Raw genomic sequence first — 25,127 nt, 5'->3', positions numbered from 1 at the left:
CACTCACACAATCACGTGCTAGGTGAACTGAGATACACGGAGATATTTCACAGGAGGAGAATGGTAAAAATACAAGCCTGAAGGTCAGAGTTTGGCGGCGGAGGTGGTAACACTGCTCTCTCAGTCGCTTCCCTCACCTGTCGGTCTCTCTCAGTCGCTTCCCTCACCTGTCGGTCTCTCTCAGTCGCTTCCCTCACCTGTCGGTCTCTCTCAGTCGCTTCCCTCACCTGTCGGTCTCTCTCAGTCCTTCCCTCACCTGTCGGTCTCTCTCAGTCGCTTCCCTCACCTGTCGGTCTCTCTCAGTCGCTTCCCTCACCTGTCGGTCTCTCTCAGTCGCTTCCCTCACCTGTCGGTCTCTCTCAGTCGCTTCCTTCACCTGTCGGTCTTTCTCAGTCGCTTCCCTCACCTGGCGTTCTCTATCAGAGTACACACTAACCCCCCTTGGCCACACTAGCCCCTTGCACACTGACCCCCCTTGGCCACACTAACAATCCCTTAGCCACACTAACAACTCCACTTTACATTTTCAGCCACCAGCAAAGGTGTGGTCAAGGTGATGATACACCTAAGTGTGGCCTACTAGCAGGAGGAGGAGGAGTAGGAGGTGGAAGAAGGAGGGAGGAGGAGGAGGAGGAGGAGGAGGAGGAGGAGGAGGAGGAGGAGGAGGAATCTTCTCTCAGTGTGAGTGAGGACACAGGTCTTCCTCTTAGGTTTAGGTTGTCCTCAAGGGGTCTTAGGCACGTCAACAGGGTCTTGGGCACGTCAACAGGGTCTTGGGCACGTCAACAGGGTCTTGGGCACGTTAACAGGGTCTTGGGCACGTCAACAGGGTCTTGTGCACGTCAACAGGGTCTTGAGCGTCGTCAGGGTCTTGGGCACGCCAAAAGGGTCTTGGGCACGTCAACAGGGTCTTGGGCACGTCAACAGGGTCTTGGGCACGTCAACAGGGTCTTGGGCACGTTAACAGGGTCTTGGGCACGTCAACAGGGTCTTGTGCACGTCAACAGGGTCTTGGGCACGTCGTCAGGGTCTTGGGCACGCCAAAAGAGGGTCTTGGGCGTCAACAGGGTCTGGGCGTCAACAGGGTCTTGGGCACGTCATCAGGGTCTTGGGCACACCAACAGGGGTCTTGGGCACGTCAACAGGGATCTTGGGCACGTCAAGGGGGTCTTGGGCATGTCAACAGGGTCTTGGGCGTCAACAGGGGTCTTGGGCACGTCAAAGAGGATCTTGGGCACGTCAACAGGAGTCTTGGGCACGTCAACAGGGTCTAGGGCGTCAACAAGGTCTTGGGCACGTCAACAGGGGTCTTGGGCACGTCAACAGGGTCTTGGGCGTCAACAGGGTTTGGGCACGTCAACAGGGTTTGGGTACGTCAACGGGGTCTGGGGCACATCAACAGGGTCTTGGGTACGTCAACAGGGTCTTGGGCACGTCAACAGGGTCTTGGGTACGTCAACAGGGATCTTGGGCGTCAACAGGGTCTTGGGCACGTCAACAGGTCTTGGGCACGTCAACAGAGTCTTGGGCACGTCAACAGAGTCTTGGAAACGATCATTGAAGCAGGTGGAGCGACTTGTTGTGTATGGATCAGGTGTGACCAGTACTGACTGTCACCTGGCCAGTCCTTCCAGTATGGCCAGGTGGGTGTGGCCTTCTGTTGGTCAGGTGTATGGCCCATCACCGCCACACCTACTACTAACCACCCTCACCACCACACCTACTAACCCACCCATCACCGCCACCTACTACTAACACCCTCACCACCACCTACTAACCCACCCCTCACCACCACACCTACTAACCCACCCTCACCACCACACCTCCTACTAACCCACCCCTCACCACCACACCTACTAACCCACCCCTCACCCACCTACTAACCCACCCCTCACCACCACCTACTAACCCCACCCTCACCACCACCTGCCTCCCCTACAAACACCTGACTGTCTTACAATAACACAATTCTCTACTATGTAAGGAGGTTCACTTACCGAATACGTCATTAACACCGGGTCATGTAAACAAGATATTGCAGACACTAGTGACGTCATACACAACACTGACCTGAAACGACAAGAAAATAGGTGTTTATGAAGAGGATAATGATAATAATAATAATAATAATAATAGTAATAATAATAATAATAATAATAATAATAATAATAATAATAATAATAATAATAATAATAATATAATAATAATAATAAAAACTGGGAGAGGAGAGGTAGGGATAGAGGAGGAGGGATAGAGGAGGAGGAAGGAGGAGAAGAAGGGGGAGGAGGAAGGAGGGAGGAAGGTGAAAGAGGTCAAGGGTGTGAAAGTTTTGTGTGATGTCTCCTTACACCGCCCTGTGGAGGAGGAGAGTCAGGCAGGAAGGAGGGAGGAACGGAGGAAGGAAGGAAGGAAGGAAGGAAGGAAGGAAGGAAGGATTATCTCCCTCTCTGCCTATATCTCTCCCTTCCTTTCTTTCTCTTTCTCTCTCTCTGTAGCAATCTCCCTCCCTCACTATCTCTCTCCCTGACTCTCTCTCTTTCTGTAGCAATCTCTCTCTCTCTCTCTCTCTCTCTCTCTCTCTCTCGCTCCGGTGAGATAGAGATCGACCACTGCAGAAAGAGTTAAAATTCAGGGCAGGGCTGGTCCGTGTGTTATTGACGGCTTCTCCTTGCTCAGGGAGGTGAGGAGAGGTGAGGTGAGGGGGTGAGGTTGGGGGGTGGGGAGGTGAAGGTGGGGTGGAGAGGTTAGAGGTGGGGGGGTGAGGGGGTGAGGTGATGAGGGGTGAGGTGGGGGGTGTGGGGTGGGGAGGTGGGGGTGGGGGAGGTGGGGGAGGTGAGGTGGTGGAGGAGGTAGAGTGCAGGGGTGGGGGTAGAGATTGGGAGGTGGTAGTGGTGCCTCGTCTACCCACACCTGTCACACCATCTACCACCTGTCACACCATCTACCACCTGTCACACCAACACACACCTGTCCACCACCACACCACACCTGCCCACACTGTTCACCACCACACACACCTGTCCACCACACACCTGTCCCACCACCACACACCTGTTCACCACACACATGTTCACCCACACCTGTTCACACTACACCTGTTCACCAACACACACCCACACACCTGTCCCACCACACACCTGTTCACCACCACCTGTTCACCCACCCCACACACCTTCACCTGTCCACCACCACACACCTGTCCACCACCACACACCTGTTCACCACCACACCTGTTCACCACCATACACCTGTTCCTACCCCTTCCCCTGTCCCCACCACACCTGTAAACATACGTCCTTGGTTTCATGCATACAATCATGCGAGGGTGATTAACGTGGTGATAGTGGGAAGGAGAAGTGAAGGAGAGGGGAGGAGGGAGGTGATGAGGGAGGAGAGGAGGAGAGGAGGTGATAGTAGGAGGAGGAGGAGGAGGTGAAGAGGGAGGTTAGTGGGGATGTGAGGGAGGGAGGTTATAATGGGGAGAGGAGAGGGTTGTGGGGAGAGGTGAGGTGGGAGGGGTGACAAGTGTCCAGGTATCAGGTGTGACCCAGGTATCAAGGTGTGACCCAGGTATCAAGGTGTGACCCAGGTATCAAGGTGTGACCCAGGTATCAAGGTGTTACCAGGTATCAGGTTAACAAGGTATCAGGCCTAAGTATCAAGGTATGGCCCAGGTATCAAGGTATGGCCAGGTATCAAGGTATTGGAAGGTATATTGAATAACAAGGTATGACCCAGTATCAAAATTATAATATTAGTAAAATTAATGAAGTAACAAATGACCCAGGTATAATGAGTAACAAGGTATAATGAGTAACAAGGTATGACCCAGGTAACAAAGGTATGACCCAGGTAACAAGGTATGGCCCAGGTATGAGGCCCAGGTATATCAAGGTGCCCAGGTATCAGGTGCAGGCCGACGTATAGGTGTAGCCCTAGGTAACAAGGTATGACCAGGTAACAAGGTATGACCAGGTAACAAAGGTGTATTATTGGGTAACAAAAAGTATACTGAGTAACAAGGTATGGCCCAGGTAATGGATGTACAGATGATACTGTATACCAGGTAACAAAAGTATGGCCAATTCGGTGGCAGGAAGTATGGCCCAGGTATCAAGGCATGACCCAGGTATGTGTGCATGTAATTAGGTGGCAGCTCCGCCCATGAGATAGGCAGGTGGTGGGCGTGGTGATGACGTGGGCGCCCCCTTGTGTTGACGCCTCTCTCTCTCTCTCTCTCTCTCTCTCTCTCTCTCTTTAAAAAATTGGGTCACCACTTGACCTCTACAACGACCATCTCACGACACTTGTGGTTCAACTAACCTCTGAAGACGAGGTGGAGAGAGAGAGAGAGATAAGATACAGGTGTGTAGATCAATCAGCAGGTGCCGGACACAGTGGCGGCGGTGGACGGAGTGATGAATTCCCAGAAGTGTTTCTTGCATGACTAGTGCCTCACCTCACCTCCCTCACCCCTCACCTCCCATGCCTCACCCCTCATCTCCCCTCCCTCACCCCTCATCTCCCCCCTCCCTCATCCTTCACCTTCTCTCCTCCTCCTCACCTTCTCTCCCTCACCCCTCACCCCCTCTCCCTCCCCCTATTTAAAATCTTAGACATCTCTCTCTCTCTCTCTCTATTCTCTAATACGTCACCTGCAGAAGACCACTGACGGATCACTTAAGCAGATTTGAATCAATTTGCATGGCATCCACTGATAACACTTTTGTCGACTAGCAGGCACTTCAATACCCACCTCCTGTTTCTTCCTTCCTACTACTACTACTACTAATACTACTACTACTAATACTTTTTTTTACGTGGCCTCCAGCCTCCCCCAATTGCCACACCTTCCCATTTTATTACCTTAATATTAAATATCCTAATACATAAGTAGCTATCACTCTGTGTTGAGTTAATTGAGCAGCAGATCTATGCGGCATTCAGTGACTGTTGCCTCATACTCAATATCTGCAACTGTTGTCGGCTTTGAGGCAGAAGCTCTCGTTCCCTGAGGCAGAGCAAAGCCGACCAGAAGGAGAAGGACAGTCGACATCTCATCCAGGCTGTAAACGTACCTGTTCGGATATCACCTCCATGAAGTCTGGCGTAGAAGCATCTTGCACTTGGTCCAATCCTACCAGAGGGTGAACACTAGAGGAGTGAAGCTGCCTTGATCAACGTTCTGAATTCTCTCGTATGCCTTATCTTGTCGTTCTCGTTCCTCCTGTGTGCAGCATCGAGAGCTAAGTTATGGTGACATGCGGCCATGGGATAAAGATCCTGATGTTGAAGAAGGCTCGCTGTCCCACGTCCAGAATCCTCGAGCACTGACGTCAACACGGGCTTCGTTGGATGTGTTTGAAGTCCTATGTTGGAAAATCTCACCGTCAAGGAGGTCGCTTAACCCTGACATCACGGCAGATTTCCTTCAACATATTTGCTGTGAGATCCTTACTTCGTCATGCCTCATGCATATGAAGCCTTTCTTGCACACCATGGCGTGATCGACGTCATAGGATAGCCCACTCATTGAGGGAGGGCAAACCCTTGGCCCGTACCTTCATTGACATCGTAAAGTCACTGAAACCATTTGCTTATCGGTAAATAGTTAACCAGTTCGAAGCGCCCACCTCCTGGCTATTTTTTCAAATTCTCTGGTACTTGCAGCAACAGTTGCTGCAACTTATCACTGGTCTGTAGTTCTGTCGTAATGGACCTTCGAATCTTGTTTTCACTGCAATCCACTTTTTTGCGTTCTGAGCTATTATGTGGTCTGTGAGGGCTGCCGTGAGCTTAACTGAGTTTTGATGTTCGGTGGCAGCAATCTCCTCTGGATTGGTCAATCCCATTCCTCCCAGTCTCGGTGGTAGTGCGGAGTGATCTTTCTGCTGGGGTTAAGTGAAGGTGTTTCACTAATTTGGGAATGAAATTGACGCTGATAGCTTCTTCCAGAGGGTGGAGGAGGGTCCGATATCAGAGATATCAGGTAGTTCCATCTATGCTTTCCATGGGTGAATGCCGCATAAGCCGCATGTGGCTCTGTTTTCGCAATCTCAGACAGAGCATGGATTTCCCTCCCACTCATTCACCTTTCCCGTTCGTACTCGGACTTGAGGTGTGTCATTATGATACTTGCCTAGGTGTCTTTGGCCATCCTTTGTTATTTTGACCTCACTTCCACCGAACACCTCCATTGCCCGTTCTTAATGTTCTGGCTTCACAATGAGGAAGGACTTGCTGGCGTGGTAGTACCCTATTGTGGGCCTCGTGATGTTACCAGGTACTTTGATGTCCTCCACTTTCCTGCTCCTCCTCCTCCTCCTCCTGCAGTGGTGTAGATATGATCTGCTAGAAGGATTTAAAGGCTAAAGCATGAGGCAGAAGACAGTGAAGGAGGAGAGGAGAGCTGAGTCTCTCTCTCTCTCTCTCTCTCTCTCTCAACTCCTAACAGAAAGACAAAATCCCCATCTCTAGTTAGATATTTAACAGAGGTCGAGAATGGGTCAGGAATGGTCGGGGAATGGATCGGGGAGAGTCTAGCAAACACCTGACGGCTCTCAACAGACTCCTTTCCTTCCTCCCTTCCTTCCTTCCTTCCTCCTTCTGCTGCGTCTAACAAGGTCCCCTGTGGGGTAGAAATATCCAGCCCAGAAACCTGACGAGTCACGCAAGGATCAAATATAAGTGGAGACTTGACCTGTCGAGTCACACAAAGGTCAACTATAGAGTGGACGACTTGACCTGTCTCTCTCTGTCACAAAGTCAACAAGTGCCTTGATGTCTCTCTCACAGGTCACACAAAGGTCAACTATAGAGTGGCGGCCTGTCTCTCTCACAGGTCACACGGAGGTCAACTATAGTGTCTGGCTTGACCTGTCACTCTCACTCATTGTTTGAGGAGGAATATAGAGCTATCAACAAAATCTTCCTAGGGTTGAATTTTCGAAGCATGAGACGTTTTTGAGCGGGTCACAGGAAACGTTTTAGGGTAAGATATTGACGTTTGAGGCGTTTTGGGGAGGTCACAAGAAACGTTTTGGGGTAAAATATTGACGTTTGAGACGTTTTTGGGGTCATAGAAAACGTTTTGGGGTAAGAGAGGAGGGTGTCAATTGGGTCTCTCTCTCTCTCTCTCTCTCTCTCTCTCTCTCTCTCTCTCTCTCTCTGTTACGTAAACCTGGAGAAGGAGAAGGAGGAGGCACTGACGAGGTGTGGTACAGGTACATGCAAGATGGCCACTAGTGCAACAGGTCCTGAGAGGGAGGGGGGAAGACAACTAGCAGCGCCATGGTGGTCAACTGAGGTACTAATCGTCCAGTTAATCCGTGATCCAATAACACATTAAAATATCTTAATGTATATCACTAAAAATAGGACGATGAGAGAGTGAGGGAGAATGGGGAGGTGAGGAGGTAAGGGAGGGTGGGAGAGGTGAGGAGAAGGGTGAGGAAGGGGAAGGAGGGTAAGAGAGGGGTGAGGGAGGTGGGGGGAGGTGGGAAGGGAGGTAAGGGAAGGTAAGGGAGGGTGGGGGAGGGTGGGAAGGGAGGGTAGGGCAGGTGAGGGAGGGTGGGGGAGGGTGGGGAGGGTGAGGGGAGACACAGGGAGGAGACACAGGGAGAGGGAGACATAGGGAGATTAATTTAATCTTATCAACAGATTTACGATCAGTATAATCAGTTAGATCAATTAGTGAAGTGTTGAGATATAGGATGAGGTACACTAACATCAACACACCTGTCAGTCCCCATCACACACCTGTCAGCCCATCACTGTCATCCTCCATCACACACCTGTCAGCCCCCATCACACCTGTCAGCCCCATCACACACCTATCAGCCCCATCACACACCTGTCAGTCCCCATCACACACCTGTCAATCCACCCATCACACACCTGTCAGCCCATCACCCTGTCAGTCCCCATCACCTGTCAGTCACACACCTGTCAGCCCCATCACACACCTGTCAGCCCCCATCACACACCTGTCACCCCATCACACATCTGTCAGTCCCCATCCCTGTCAGCCCATCACACACCTGTCAGCCCCCCAATCACACCTCCCGTAGTAAACAAATTACCCCTAATATCCTGGGGTCGTCTCCGTGATCACTACTAATTTAATCGTTAATTAATAGATCGAAAAAGCGAAAGATACTTAGAGACAAATTTCACCAAGACAGAGAACTGCAGGTGGGGTCTCTCTCTCTCTCTCTCTCTCTCTCTCTCTCTCTCCTCTCTGATTCTGTCTCCTTCGTCTCTCTGTCTCTCTCCCTCTCTCTCTGTCTGTCTCTCCGTCTCTCTGTCCCTCTTCGTCTCTCTCTGTCTCTCTGCCTCTCTGTCTCTCCGTCTCTCCGTCCCCCGTGCTCTTGAGCACTAATGTGATCTAGAGCCTGCGGACGTAACGAAACTGGTGGTAAATTAACCTAATATGGCCTGTAGGGGGTGTGTAGGAGGTGTAGGGGTGTGTGAGGGTGTGTATGGGTGTGTAGGGAGGTGTAGGGGTGTGTAGGGAGGTGTATGGGTGTGTATGGGTGTGTGGGGAGGTGTAGGGGGTGTGTGTGAGGTGTGTAGGGGTGTAAGGGATGTAGGGGATGTGTGGGGTAGGGGTGTGGGGATGTCTAGGGATGTGTGGGATGTGTGTAGGGGTGTGTGTGGGGTGTATAGGGCATGTGGGGGTGTGTAGGGGTGTGGGGTGTAGGGGGTGTGTGGGAGGTACCTATATTAAAAGTCCTCACTCCTATATTATTTGTTGCTCGTGGGGCCTCATAGCCATGGCCTATATACCTAAGTGTTGGCCCTGGTAGTTATGGTCCAATAATCGTTAAGTGGTCTATACTAATCAGGTCAAGTTGTGTGTGTGTGTGTTTGGTGTGTGTGTGTGTGTGTGTGTGTGTGTTGTAACCTCTTACTAGATGGTGTCATTGATCACCTCCTCCTCCTCCTCCTCTTCCTCCAACCTCCTACTCCTCCTCCTCCTCCTCCTCCTCTTCCTTCCCCTTCTTCCAACCTCCTATTCCTCCTCCTTTTCCTCCTCCTTGCATCCTTCTTCCTCTTCTTCCATCTTCCTCCCTCCTCCTACTCCTCCTTCTCCTTCTCTTCTTCCTCCTCCTCCTCCTCCTCCTCCCTCCTCCTCCTCCTCCTCCTCCTCCTAGCTCTTCCTTACCTCATCGAAATAATAATCACAACAGAATCTATTATCAGAGGTTGGGTTGGGTGAGGCTGGGTTGGAGTTGGAGAAGGGTTGGGTGAGGTTGGGTGAGGTTGGGTTAGATTAGGTTAGGTTAATTACGTATATGAGTTAATTATATATGAACACAGGAAGCATATATAGAGCACCATATACCTCATCAGGCTTCTAATGCAGGTGTGTGTGTGTGTGTGTGTGTGTGTGTGTGTGTGTGTGTGTGTGTGTGTGTGTGTGTGTGTGTGTGTTTTTTGACCAGTCGAGGCTTCAGTGATGACATCAATCACTCGAATCAGCCATAACATCATCCTCCTCCACACACCATACCTCACCCACCACCATTACTAACCTCCACCCTACCCCCCATACCTACCCACCACTACCCCACCATTACCCCACCTCCACCACCACCCCAACACCTACCCACCACCCCCTACTATACCCCACAGTCCCTACTACCTCCCCCCACCAGCCCCCCACCCCACCATGCGACCAGCAGTAAGGAAGTAAATCATTAACTAGTGAACTGTACACCACGACCTCCTCCCTCCCTCCCTCCTTCCTCCTTCACTCTCCTTCTTCCTCCTCCCTCCCTCCCTCCCCCCCCCCCTCCACCTCCACAACACCCAAACCATTCAGGTCAATCGTCCTTTTCAAATCCAGTTTAGAAATAATGGTGTGGTGTGGTGTGGTGTGGTGTGGTGGTGTGGTGTGGGTGTGGTAGTGGTGTGGTATGGTGGTGTGGGTGTGGTGTGGTGGTGTGGTATGGTGTGGTGTGGTGTGTGGTGTGGTGTGGTGTGGTGTGGTGTGTGTGATAGTTTCCCATTGGCCCTTTGGTCTCCTGCACCTCTGGTCTCCCTCTGGTCCCTCCTGGCCTCTCTGGTTCTCCTCCTGGTCTCCTAGGTGAGGGCCATCAGTGTGCAGTGGGTGGGTTCCTGGGTGTCTGGCCTGAGGCTCCGGCCAGGTGTGTCATAACATGTTGGCTCAGTCTCGATAGAGGTGGTGGTAGTGGTGGTAGTGGTGGAGGGTGTGGAGGGAGGTGGGAAGTGGAGGATGGGTGGATGATGGAGGGGTGAAGGTGATGGAGGGAACATCCACTATAGGAGGGGGACCTTAGTGTAAATTGGCTACCACCTTCGTTGGGGCAACCTGTACCAACAAGTTAATGCTAGGAGGAAGTGGGGGGAGGGAGGGAGGAGGAAGAGGTGAAGGAGGAAGACAAGGATAAGACGGATGAAAGAGAATATGAGAGAATAGGAAAAGGAGGAAAGGAGAAAGAATGAAAGAAGAAATAAAAAGGGGACAGCGAGAGAGCTATGAATAGGGAAAATGAACTCCCCACAAAGGTAAATAAAACAAGAGAATTAATACACAAAAAAAGAAATCTATAATCAATAGGTAGGGATATGAATTCAGGTTGATAGTGACATGCCATCGTGCGTGTAACCCAGCAACCCTTCAAACTATACTTGATGACCGGTTTCTTACGCCACCCTCCTCCCCGGCCTCCTCTGACCTCCAACCTGGCCTCCAAGTTGACCTCTACCCAGCATCTAGCAGCTTACTTCCACCTGGCCTCCAAGTTGATCTCATCCCGGCCTCGAACCTAACCTCCACCCAGCCTCCAGGGTTGACCTCCTTCCGGCCTTCTCCGACCACTAATCTGACCTCCTCTGACCTCCACCCTGACCTCCACCCGGCCTTTATTTTTCCTTCCAGCATCGGAGTGGGGAGATACGGGAGGGTAGAGGGCTAGTAAGGGAGAGTAGGGAGAGTGAGGAGGAGGGAAGGGATGAGGGAGGGAGAGGAAGGGCAGGGAGGAGAGGAGGGTGAGAATAGGATGAGGAAGGGAGGGTGAAAGAGGGAAGGGTGGTGAGGAGAGAGTGAGGGAAGCAGTTAGAGATAGGGTGAGGGAGGGTGAGGGAGAGAAGGTAAGGGATGATAGGTCTTGTTAATTAATTCTTTCCACCTGCGTAAACAACCTGAAAACAAGCTCCTGTGGTCACTTATTACTAGATACGGCTGTAGTTAACTTCACCTGCAGCTGTGTGTATGTGTGTGTGTGTGATAGAGAGAGTTAGAGAGGAGACAGCAGATAGAAGGTGAGTGAGTGTGATGGCGCGCCCGTGAATGTGTGTTTTGCAAAAATCGAAGTGAGTCTGGAATTGACAACAAATCAATAACCTCCTCCTCCTCCTCTTCCTCCTCCTCCTCCCCCTCTTCCTTCTCCTCCTCCTCCTCTTCCTCCTCCTCCTTCTCCTCCTCCTCCTCCTCTTCCTGAATTTAAAGGTCCACAAAATACGACACTTACAATAGGTACACTCACTGTATCGCCTCGGTCATCACCATCTTCTTGGGGTACGTGTAAGGCGGTGGAAGGAAAGTGTATTTGTAAGTACGTGCAAAGGAAACCATCGTCCTCAAAGGGTTAAACTATCGTCCTCAAAGGGTTAAACCATCGTCCTCAAAGGGTTAAACCATCGTCCTCAAAGGGTTAAACCATCGTCCTGAAAGGTTAAACCATCGTCCTCAAAGAGTTAAACCATCGTCCTCAAAGGGTTAAACCATCGTCCTCAAAGGTTAAACCATCGTCCTCAAAAGGTTAAACCATCGTCCTCAAAGGGTTAAACCACCGTCCTCAAAAGGTTAAACCATCGTCCTCAAAGGGTTAAACTATCGTCCTCAAAGTTAAACCATCGTCCTCAAAGGGTTAAACCATCGTCCTCAAAGGGTTAAACCATCGTCCTCAAAGGGTTAAACTATCGTCCTCAAAGGGTTAAACCATCGTCCTCAAAGGGTTAAACCATCGTCCTCAAAGGGTTAAAATACAAAAAAATAAAAATAACACGTTTGAAAATATTAAAATCAAATTAAGGAAAGACTGAAAACCTAACCTAACCAGCGGAGAAATATACAGTACATACATACATACATACATACATACATACATACATACATACATACATACATACATACACAGGCCCTTATTACTAGGGTATGGAAACTGGAAATTTATTTATGTTTTGACAGCCACCAACCCGGAAATAATAGACCAGATCTTACCTCCCCTGTCCTGTAATACGGGAGGGAGGAGGGAGGAGGGAGGAAAAGGATGAGACAGGAGGGAGGGGGAGGGAGGAGAGAGGGAAGAGAGAAAAGGGATGGGATGGGAGAGGAAAAAAGAGAACGTAGAAGAATAAGGAAAGAGGAGAGAGGTAAGGCGGGAAGGAAGACACAATAGGAGACAGAGTGAAGGAGGGAAGGAAGGCAGGAGGGAGAGACGATGGAAGAGTAAGAAGGAAGGAAGGAAGGAAGAAGAGAAGGAATAGCATAGGAATGGGAGGGAGGAAGGGTAGGAGGAATAAGGAAAGGGGGGAGAGGGGGATAGGAGGTGAGAAGAAAGAATATAAAAGTGAGTAGTGAGAGAGAGAGAGAGAGGTGAGCAATACAGCGGTTGTGACTCACTGGAAGTTCCGCTCTACATAATGAATACCCCCCTCTCCCCCCTCCCTTCCTCCCCACCCACTATTCCCCCTCCGCCCCTCCGCCCCTCTCCACACACACACACACACACACACACACACACACACACGCCGTTACAGCCAATAGGAAATACCAGCAGGAAAAGCTAACGGACAACAGGGCTAACGGACGACAGGAGCTAACGGACAACAAGGGCTAACGGACAACAGGAGCTAAAGGACAACGGAGCTAACGGGCAGCAAGGGCTAACGGACAACAGGAGCTAACGGACAAGGCACGGACCAGACTAACGGACAACAGGAGCTAACGGACAACAGGAGCTAACGGACAACAGGAGCTAACGGACAACAGGAGCTAACGGACAACAGAGAACTAGCAAAATAAAAAGGGAAGACACAAAAGTCAACATCATATAAGACCACCCACCCGCCCACCCGCCCACCCGCCCACTTCTCGTATGCACCATCCACGCCTGTCCACCTATCTAACCACCCACCCACACGCCCGCCCGCCCATCCGTCCATCCATCATTCGGCCAGCGTGCACTGTGCAACTCCAGGAATGAAGTGCACGGTCAGGGTCGGCGTGCACGGTCAGGGTCGGCGTGCACGGTCAGGGTCGGCGTGCACGGTCAGGATCGGCGTGCACATTACCCCACACCAGATACAACGACAGACAGACAGACAGACAGACAGATGGAGAAACAACAACAACGAGAAAAACAGCTGAGTAGACAGAAAAAAAGAACCAGTGTTGCCAACTCAAAACCACATTGTAAACATTTGTTGAACATGAAGCAGTGTTACCAACTTGGAGTAAAGGGACAGGGGGGGGCGTAGGGGGGGTGGGGGAGCAACACTGTAGGCTCCATGAACCTGTAACACAAGAATGACAACACACACACACACACACGAGACAGCAGGAGACCCACCGTAATACGCAGGTATATAGGACCCCCCCCCCTCCCTCACCTCCCACCTCCCCAACCACTCCACCTCCCTCCCTTCAGTGAGACACTTCATCAGGGCAGGAGTTAGCCTTCTTTACGATCAATTTGTCCGACAAACTTTTACTCCAACGCTAATATGCCTCTCTCTCTCTCTCTCTCTCTCTCTCTCTCTCTCTCTCTCTCTCTCTCTCTCTCTCTCTCTCTCATAAACTTCAAATAAATTATATTCAAACTCTAACCTTACGACGGAAATGCGTCACATAGCGAGCACAGACCAATCAGAGAACAGTTTACTCAGTGATGTACTAAAATAACATGAAGGGGAAATACATCATCATTACGCGGACCAATCAGAGGACAGCTTCGTACAGTACAGTAGGTATATTGAAGAAAAAAAAACAGCATTAATAAAACACATTTACCTTAATTAAGTGGCCTTGCCGTGTCATATACCTCACACTAAAATATCAAGCAAAAACAAATGAAGCATCGTGATTGGTTCTTGGTGTGTGTGAGATATCATGTGTTACGTCACTATGTACCGAGACTGTGATTGGTGGTCCGGGTGAGTGACCGACACAGTTTCGGTCACTTCTGGTTTAACTGTTATTGTGTGGTTTAAACTGTGAGTCATTCTTGCTGTCGTTGCTGTTGTTGTTAGTTTTAATGTTAAACGCAATACTGTACATACCAAACATCTAACCTAACTTAACCCTACCAAACTTAACCTAGACTAACCTAACCTAACCTAACCTAGACTAACCTAATCTAACCATAAGTTCATCATACTTAACCTACCCTAACCTAACTTAGCAAACCATATCTTAGCCCTAACCTAACCATAACTAAACTTAACCTAACTTAATCTAACCACACTCCACTCGCCATAATATTAACAGGAGTTAGAGCAGGAGAATCAGTAGTTGATTTTTACCGTAGGACTCAAGTTACAGTCGTTAGGAGGCGAGGAAACTAACTTGTAATAAGGAAATGTTGTGTTTCCCTCCACCACTCTCTCCAACACTCTCCAACACTCCTTTGTCCATCATCACAATCTCCAACATTCCTTTCTCCTCCACCATTCTGCCGACATTTCATTCCTCTACACCAGGGGTCACCAAACTTTTTTCACAGTGGGCCGGATAACTGAAAGAATGACGAGCGGCCGCATAATATTTAAATTTAAATTGTATCACAACGTCTCGTGTTCCACACGTTTTATCAAGCAAATTCAAGTACCGTCGGCGGGCCTGATGAACTGACGTCGCGGGCCGGATCCGGCCCGCGGGCCGTAGTTTGGTGACCCCTGCTCTACACTACCATCACCATTGCTCTCTCCAACAATTCTTTCTCCTACACTACCACCACCATCACCACCACTCTCTCTCCAACAACCTTTTATCTTTCATTGCCTTCTCCACCCCTCCTGTCTCCACCATCCCTCTCTCTCCACCACCACACCCTCTCTCCACCACCACACCCTCTCTCCACCACCACACCCTCTCTCCACCACCCCTGGACGGCTGACATACGGTAGAGCAACACAGTACTGACACACAACAAGACGATAACATCAGTACTTAACCGCCCGCCGAGCACCTCTCCCCGCCCACACCTCACTACCTCTCCCCGCCCACACCTCACTACCTCCCCACCCACACACCCTACCTCTCCCCCGCACACACCTCACTACCTCTCCCCGCACACACACCTCACTACCTCTCCCGCACCTCACTACCTCTCCCCGCCCACACCTCCACTACCTCTCCCCGCCCACACCTCACTACCTCCCCGCCCACACCTCACTACCTCTCCCCGCCCACACCTCACTACCTCTCCCCAACCACACCTCACTCCCTCACCTCCTAAAACCTAACCTAACCTCGCTTGCCAGAGGAGAGGTTATGAAGGGCGGCGGTCACTTTATAAACACACACACACACACACACACACACCTGATAGTTTAACATAAGTGGCTGAAAATCATTATATATCACCTGTAATTAGCAATGTAAACACGATATCTCTTTACCTTCCACTATATCAAGGTGGATCACTATTGAGACACCTGGGAACACTCTATACGGGTTGTTTACAAACTCCCTTGGTGTTTTTGTTTACAGATTCATTTCCGGTTGTTGTATTTACAGAATATGTAAACACAAACATCAAACACAAACTATATATAAACATCAAGGTAACTGTAAACATCAAGGTAACTGTAAACATCAAGGTAACTGTAAACATCAAGGTAACTGTAAACATCAAGGTAACTGTAAACATCACTTAGAGTCGCCATTGCCTCGTAAACACAAGTAAGAAGAATGATTTACTCGACCTTAAATCACTGAGCCATTTATAGTGCCTGAGTTGTACTACAGCTCTGTACGCGTCCCCCAGACAAGGTGTGTGTGTGTGTGTGTGTGTGTGTGTGTGTGTGTTACGTGAAAAAGAAAAAAATATCTAATCTTTTCTTCTTCGTTCTCCTTTTCCCTTCCTCCTCCTCCTCCTCTCCTTCTCTTCTTCCCCTCTTCCTCCTCCTCCTCCCTCTCCCTTCTCTTCTTCCCCTCTTCCTCCTCCTTCTCCTCTCCTTTCCTTCTCTTCTTCCCCTCTTACCTTACCCTCAATCGCCCTCTCATTATTCCACATTATCTCTAATTTTCCCTTTATTACAATTACGTGTTTGTGGGCGGGTGGGCGGTGAGCGGCAGTGGGCGGCGGTGGGTGGGCGGTTGGCAATATACAGTCTGTGGCGCCCATCTACCATCTGATGATAACCTTGTGCTTACGCCGCGGGGAGGATAGGGGATGGGGAGGGATAGGAGGGAGAGAGGGAGTAGAGAGGGGAGAGAGGGAGTAGAAAGAGGGATAGAGAGGGAATAGAGAGGGATAGAGAGGGAATAAAGAGGGGAATAGGGGCAGTCAACAACTACTCAGGCTTCCCTTAGAAGATCGATAGCATTAAACTATGTTCTATATAAGGCCATCGACCGACCCACCCTAACCCACCCTAGCCCACCCCTTCTCCCCCCTCCCCCCATCAACCGTGCTCCAATTACTAACCCACCCTCACCCACCCACAAAGCATGTCTATATCCCGTCATTCATCTACGTTCACATCCAGTACAGTAACAGTTCGGATACCTTACTGTAAGCTGTTTGTCAGTTAATCCTTATGTAGTGTGCACAGTCTCTCTCTCTCTCTCTCTCTTCTCGCTACTCACCTACCCATCCGCCCTCCTTTCTCCCCTCCTCCCTCCCTCTCTCCCCTTACCTACCTACCTACTTTCATTCTCCCTACCACAGTCCATCCTGGGAAAAAAATATCACCAGTTAAAGGTAACGATATAATAAAAGGGCGACATACCACTCGTAGTCCATCCTAGAAAAAAAATCTTCAGTTAAAGGTATATCGTCTGAGAGCTTAAAGCTAAAAGGTCAAAGCTGCTGTATGACCTTTGGCTCGACTCAGTAACCTTGACCTTTGACCTAGGCTGACCAAAAACAGAGGCCTTCCAGGGACAACAGTTTACTATATTACTGTAAAAAGCCCTTTGTGTGTGTGTGTGTGTGTGTGTGTGTGTGTGTGTGTGTGTGTGTGTGTAGCTTCAGTTCCCGACAGAAGAGGATTGAGTTTTTTCCGTGTACACTACTAGTTAGGTTAGGTTAGGTTAGGTTCCGTGTCCGTGAATCACCAAGAGAGAGGTACCAGGTGAAGGTGAGCCAACAGCGGAGCACCAGGACACTCACAGCCTGTAGGTAGCACTAGGCGAGGTGTACCTGCCCCCTACCCCACCCCCTGTGACATTTAAGGTGCAAGAGGAGGAGGAGAAGGACAGCTGCCTGGTGTATAGCAAATGGCCTAACCTAACCTAACCAAACGCCTCAGGTAAAGCTAGGATGCCTAATGTATAGCTGGTTCATCTTAATTATGTCTACCTGTGTCTATATTAGCAATAACACAGGTAGGCATAAAGCAAACCATCATCATTATCATCATCATCATCATCATCATCATCATCATCATCATCATCATCATCATCATCAAGTTCACGTATAACAATCTCAGTGTTTAAGATGTAAAAACGTGATCAGAACAGGTAACAATCGTGATAACTACGCAGGTTGGTGTTGTAATTGATCACTCACAACCCTACAACATATACTATTATTATCTATGGTTGTGAAATATGTTTGTAAGTGTCTCAAGTTTTTCGTGTTTTCAGGGATCGTACTTTACCAGATATCTCTCTTATTGTTTTTCTCTAAGTTAACTTGAGAAACACTTTTTTTTTTACATTTACAAGACTTTCTGTAATATATTTTTTTTTACATTATATTTTTACAGTTATAATATTTTTGTTTACATTTCTGACTGATTTCATTTACAAGATTTTTTTGTTTATTTAGAAATTTTTACATTGATAATTTTTTTATATTTTTTCGTACTTTATTTTTCTTTACATATACAATATTTTTTACACTACGTTGTTACATTTACAGTATATTTTTTTTTACACTTTCAATACCTATTTACATTTACAAACCTGTTTACATTATTCTCCACGTCATTTACAGTCGGGTTACCTGCCATGGTTGTGTTTACGCTCGTTGGCTTTACTAAGAACTGATCCTTTATGTATGAGCGTCACTGTACCACTACTGTTGGCACGACCCTGTTGGCACGACCCTGTTGATACGACCCTGTTGGCACGACCCTGTTGGCACGACCCTGTTGGCACGACCCTGTTGGCACGACCCTGTTGATACGACCCTGCTGGCACGAACCTGTTGGCACGACCCTGTTGATACGACCCCATAATGACCCTGTTGATACGACCCTCGTTGATACAACTCTGTTGGCACGACCCTGTTGGCACGACCCTGTTGATACGACTCTGTTGATACGACTCTGTTAATACGACCCTGCTGACACGACCCTGTTGGCACGACCCTGCTGACACGACTCTCTGTTAATACGACTCTGTTAATACGACCCTCTTTATAAGTGTATAAGTAGTATATCTGTATAAGTGTAAGTAAAAATACCATTGTCTGTGTACGCGTATTTGTAGATGTAAATGTGAACGTATATATGTAGTGTGTGTGTGTGTGTGTGTGTGTGTGCTGGTACAAATACATTATTATTGCCTGCTCTGTAGTGTCTCACAAGGATCACACGCCATCGTTAGCACTGCAAGTTGTTCCGTGGCCTCACTGATAGACGGGCGGATAACGGATGGACGGAAGACAAACAAATGGACGGGTGGGGAGTAGATATGTGGGACAAACAGTTGACGGTAGCGAAGGAGAGATCTAGAATAAGTTAGAAGGAAAGGAGAAGAGCGGGAAGGAGGGAAGGAAAAGGGGAGAAGGGAGGGGAGGGAAGGAAAGGAGAAGGAGGGGAGGGAGGAAAGGAGAAGGAGGAGGAGGAAGGAGGGAGAAGGAGGGAGGGAGGGAAGGAAGGGAGAAGGAGGGAGTGGAGGGAAGGAAGGGAGAAGGAAGGAGGGAAGGAAAGGAGAAGGAGGGAGTGAAAGGAAAGGAGAAGGAGGGAGGGAAGGGAAAGGAGAAGAAGGAGGGAGGGAAGAAAGAATGAAAATTAGATTGAGGGAAGGAAAGGAGGGAAAGATAAGAGTGAGGGAGGGGAGTGAGGGAGGAGAGGGATAGAGGAGTGGAGGGAGGAACCTAACCCATCACCTCCCTCCCCCAAAAGCAAATACCACCCATTGCTTCATCCCCTCACCACCTCCCCCTGTCTCTATACCTCCTGCCTTCTAATTCCCTTCCCCTGTCTCTACACCTCTTCCCCCCGTCTCTACCCTTTCCCCTGCCCTCTATACCCTTCCCCCTGCTCTCTACCCCTTTCCCCTGCCCTCTACCCCTTCCCCCTGCCCTATACCCTTCCTCCTGCCCTATACCCCCTCCCCCTGCCCTCTACCCCTTCCCCTGCCCCCTCACACTGCCCCTTTCTCTTTGTCACTCCCCCTGTGTTTCAAGACATAAAGACGTGATTATTTCAACGTCCGCAAAAAAGAAAAGGTTATGGTATGTTAATACGTCACTAGAGAGAGAGAGAGAGAGAGAGAGAGAGAGAGAGAGAGACCTACAAGAGCGGATATTGAAGAGTGATGGAGGAAGGTGAATGTAATAGACCGAGAAGGGCTCTCTCTCCGTTACATTCACCACCACTGCAAATATGAGCAAAAAACAATGACCTTGTTCTTTACACGCGAACACCTCCCCTCCTCCCCCCCCCTCCCTCCAACCACCTCGTTTATCACACGTTTCCTCCAGTTATCATCTTTATTGATTTACTCTCCCTCCCTCTATCACCACTCGAATATATTTACTGTCTGAAATAATTCCCAACTTTAATTCTTGTTATTATTTTTATTATTTTATTGTTTTGTTGCTTTTGTTTTGTTTCTTTATTTGTATTTTTCTATTTGCGGGTTGGTGATGTCTGCGGAGTCAGGGGAGTCCTCTCGTGAATTAATTTTTTAGGGGTAGGGGAGGGGAAGTGGGTGGTGTAAGGGGAGAGAGAGGGGAGAGGAGTGAAGAGGGATGGGAAGGGGGGGAGGGGGTAGAGGTGTAAGGGGGAGGGCGAGGAGAAGGGGTGGGGAGGGAGGAAGAGGGTTTACTCCACAGATGAGTTCGCGGGAAAAAAAATGATTTTTTTTCCGCCTCATTGGGGTCGTGTTAAGGGAGTGAGCAGAGCTAAAGGGAGTGAACAGGTCGTCTTAAGGGAGTAAACAGATCCTAAGGGAGTAAACAGATCCTAAGGGAGTAAACAGATCCTAAGGGAGTAAACAGATCTTAAGGGAGTAAACAGATCCTAAGGGAGTAAACAGATCCTAAGGGAGTAAACAGATCTTAAGGGAGTAACAGGTAAATGCTCCTTCATCACTAATTTCCACACCTGTCTCTTCATTAACAAAAACATTATTAATTATTTATTTACAATTTTACATTCATATATTTTTTCAAACTTTATTTACTCAGTTGTTTCCTCTATGGTGTTTTGTTTCCCGTCAATTAATTCATAATTTCCTTCTTTCCATTTCCTTTCAATTTTTTTCGTGTTTCTGAGGAAGAGAGAATCGGAAAACAGAGGTGAGGTGAGGTGAGGTGAGGTGAGGTGAGGTGATGGTGGTGGTGAGGTGAGGTGAGATGAGGTGAGGTGAGGTGAGGTGATGGTGGTGGTGAGGTGAGGTGAGGTGATGGTGATGGTGAGAGAAGAGGGAAAAAGGATATTCACAAGACAAATCAAATTCCAGGGAATAAATTAGAGTCGTGTGTGTGTGTGTGTGTGTGTGTGTGTGTGTGTGGTGTGTGTGTGTGGCCTTGTTTTGGTGATTTACGGACACAGAACCTAACCTAACCTAACCTAACCAAATATCGGTAGACAGAAGGGAGACAGAATCCCTATATTTCTCCGTCCTTCTCTCTTCCGTCTAAACAAGTTACCGTTTCTTTAATTCAGGGAAAATTAAAACGCATTTAGAAAAGGGAGATTTGGAACCGTTCTCAGGGGGGAAGGGAGGGAGGGAAAGGGGGGAGGGGGAAGGAAGAGGGGCTGGAGGTCCAAACTCACTTAACTGTTTCGTTTACTAGAACACGAGGCCCAATTGAATCCCATTAAAAGGTTCACTTAGCAACTTCTTCACACACACACACACACACACACACACACACACACACACACACACACACACACACACACACACACCTGGGAGTCTCTCTGTTGCCTGATGTCAAAGCTCACTTTTTCCACTTACTTGAATCTCAATCTACAATTCACGCCTCCACTTTACATACACTTATGGGCCCAATTCCACCCATTACATTGCTTCGACTTAAAACACGAACAGGGATCACGTAACACTTCCCTACGGCTCACTTAACACTTATAAGTTAACTTGAGACCACATGGCATTGATACTGACGTCACTTAACACTTCCCTACGGCTCACTTAACACTTATAAGTTAACTTGAGACCACATGGCATTGATACTGACGTCACTTAACACTTCCCTACGGCTCACTTAACACTTATAAGTTAACTTGAGACCACATGGCATTGATACTGACGTCACTTAACACTTCCCTACGGCTCACTTAACACTTATAAGTTAACTTGAGACCACTTGGCATTGATACTGACGTCACTTAACACTTCCCTACGGCTCACTTTACACTTATAAGTTAACTTGAGGCCACATGGCATTGATACTGATGTCACTTAACACTTCCCTACGGCTCACTTAACACTGTCATACTGTCAGATTGTGTGGTGGGCTATTAACACAGGGGGAAGGAGAGGAGGGCAGTTCTCTCTCCCCCTTACTTCCCTCCACTACCCTCCTCCCCACCACACACACCCACACCCACACACCCAGACACCCAGACACCCACACACCCACACACCATACCTAGAATTACTTTCAGCTAAGTGATTATCCTCTGTCCAATCACCACTAATGCGTTGATTGTGGTTAGAAATGGTGGTTGTAGTGGTGGCGGTGGTGAGAGGGGTAGTAGTGGTGGTGGTGGTAAAAGTTGTGGTAGTAGTGGTAGTGAGTGGTGGTGGTAGTGATGGTGGTAGTAGTGGTAGTCGTGATGATGGTAGTGGTAATGGTGGTAGTGGTGGTGGTAGTGATGGTGATAATTACTCACGTTTACCAGGAGAGTAAATAGAGCCTCCTCTTCTTCTTCCTCCACCACCTCCTCCTCTTCCTCCTCCTTCTCCCCCTCCTCCTCTTCCACCTCTTCCTTCTTCTCCTCCTCCCCCTTAATACTCACCATCGTTACTCTTCTCTCTGTAAAAAGAAGAAATCACATCTTAGTTTCACATCAAGAATCAATATGTGTCACACCACAGTCTGTGTACCTTAACCTAACCTAATGTCAATAATTCAAACACAGACAGACAGACAGACAGACAGACAGACAGACAGACACAGACAGACAGACAGACAGACAGACAGACAAATAACGCCACTACGGTACACCTCCACTTAACGCCACTACGGTACACCTCCACTTAGCGCCACTATGGTACAGCTACACTTAGCGCCACTACGGTACATCTACACTTAACGCCACTACGGTACATCTACACTTAACGCCACTACGGTACATCTACACTTAACGCCACTACGGTACATCTACACTTAACGCCACTACGGTACATCTACACTTAACGCCACTACGGGTACATCTACACTTAACGCCACTACGGTACATCTACACTTAACGCCACTACGGTACAGCTACACTTAGCGCTACCATGGTACATCTACACTTAACGCCACTATGGTACATCTACAATTTAACGCCACTACGGTACATCTACACTTAACGCCACTACGGCACATCTACACTTAACGCCACCACGGTACACCTACACTTAACGCCACTACGGTACACCCACACTTAACGCCACTACGGTACACCCAGACTTAACGCCACTACGGTACACCTACACTTAACGCCACTACGGTACATCTACATCTCTAACGCCACTATGGTACACCTACACTTAGCGCCACTATGGTACACCTACACTTAACGCCACTACGGTACACCTACACTTAACGCCACTACGGTACACCTACACTTAACGCCACTACGGTACACCTACACTTAACGCCACTACGGTACACCTACACTTAACGCCACTACGGTACACCTACACTTAACGCCACTACGGTACACCTACACTTAACGCCACTACGGTACACCTACATCTAACGCCACTACGGTACACCTACACTTAACGCCACCATGGGTACATCTACACTTCAACGCCACTACGGTACACCTACACTTAACGCCACTACGGTACACCCACACTTAACGCCACTACGGTACACCCACACTTAACTACCACAGGCATCCACACTTAACGCCACTATGGCACCCACACCCTAACGCCACTACGGGTACACCCCACACCTAACGCCACTATGGTACATCTACACTTAACGCCACTACTACGGTACACCTACACTTAGCGCCACTATGGTACACCTACACTTAGCGCCACTATGGTACACCTACACTTAGCGCCACTACGGTACACCTACACTTAACGCCGTAAATGTATCTGAATATACAAAGGAAAATAAAGAGAGTCAGTACACGTTATTAATGTAACTAGATCCACGCACACACACACACACACACACACACATTACAAAATAACACTGTGGAATAATGCATAATATAACACAGAAGAATAACATTAAAATAACATTACATTTAACGTTATGTAGCAGTCAGTTAACATGCTTGATATATGCTTGTACGTCAAGGTGATTTGTTAAGGTAATTATACACACACACACACACACACACACACACACACACACACACTACTACTACTACTTGTACAACTAGTTTATTCTTTTTTCTTTTCAATTAAAATGGCCTCCAGCCTCCCCCAATAGCCATACCTTCGCCGCCATTTTATTACCTTAAAAGTAAATATCCTAATACATAAGTAACTATCCTCGCTGTGTTGAGTTAGTTGAGCCGCAGATCTATGCGGCATTCAGTGACTGTTGCCTCATACTCAATAATATCTGCAACTGTTGTCGGCTTTGAGGCCGATGCTCTCGTTCCCCTGAGGCAGAGCAAAGCCGACCTAAGGAGAGAGAAGGACAGTCGACATCTCATCCAGGCTGTAACATAACTTCTGGGCTGCTGCTTCTGTTCAGATAACACCTCCGCGAGTCTGGCACTCGGTCCCATCCCACCAGAGGTTGTGAACACCAGAGGAGTGAAGCTGCCATGATCAACGTTCTGAATTCTCTCCCCTATGCCCTTATCTTGTCGTTCTCGTTCCTCCTGTGTGCAGCATCGAGAGCTAGTTTACGGTGACATGCGGCCATGGGATCAAAAATCCTTCTGTCAAAGAAGGCTCGCTGTCACCGCGTCCAGAATCCTCGAGCACTGACGTCAACACGGGCTTCGTTGGATGTGGTTGAAGTCCTATGATGGAAATTCCCACCGTCCAATGGAAGGAAGGTCGGTTCTACCCTGACATCATGACATATTTCCTTCAACATATTTGCTGTGAGATCCCTTACCTCGTCGTGCCCCCTACTACTACAACTACTCACTATTCTGCTGTCACTAGAAATCGAGTATGACGACCATCCAGCTATGATACAATAATATGAGTTATTAAGGATGTCACCTTCGTTTGGTGAGCTCTGAGGTGACTCGAGAGGCCGATACGGGAGGGGACTGTACCTACGTGTGACCCAGATAAGGCCAATAAGGACGTGAGTAAAGACGATCAGTTATCTCCCGTATTTTGTTGATACTCTAGCTCACAGGTTCCCGCCACAAGCCCTAATTATCGTGTGTTTAGTGACCAGCAAGGAACTAAGAAACTCCCTCATAATTCTCTAGCCTCCATCCTTCCCCTTCTACCTTCCCTCCTTCCCCCTTCTTTTACTCTCCTCCCTTCACCCTCCCTTCCTTCCCTCCCTCCCTTC

The sequence above is a fragment of the Homarus americanus genome, unplaced genomic scaffold (genome assembly GCF_018991925.1).
Source record: "Homarus americanus isolate GMGI-L3 unplaced genomic scaffold, GMGI_Hamer_2.0 scaffold54679, whole genome shotgun sequence".
In the NCBI taxonomy this organism is placed as follows: domain Eukaryota; kingdom Metazoa; phylum Arthropoda; class Malacostraca; order Decapoda; family Nephropidae; genus Homarus; species Homarus americanus.
Note: the sequence above shows the minus strand (reverse complement) of the source record.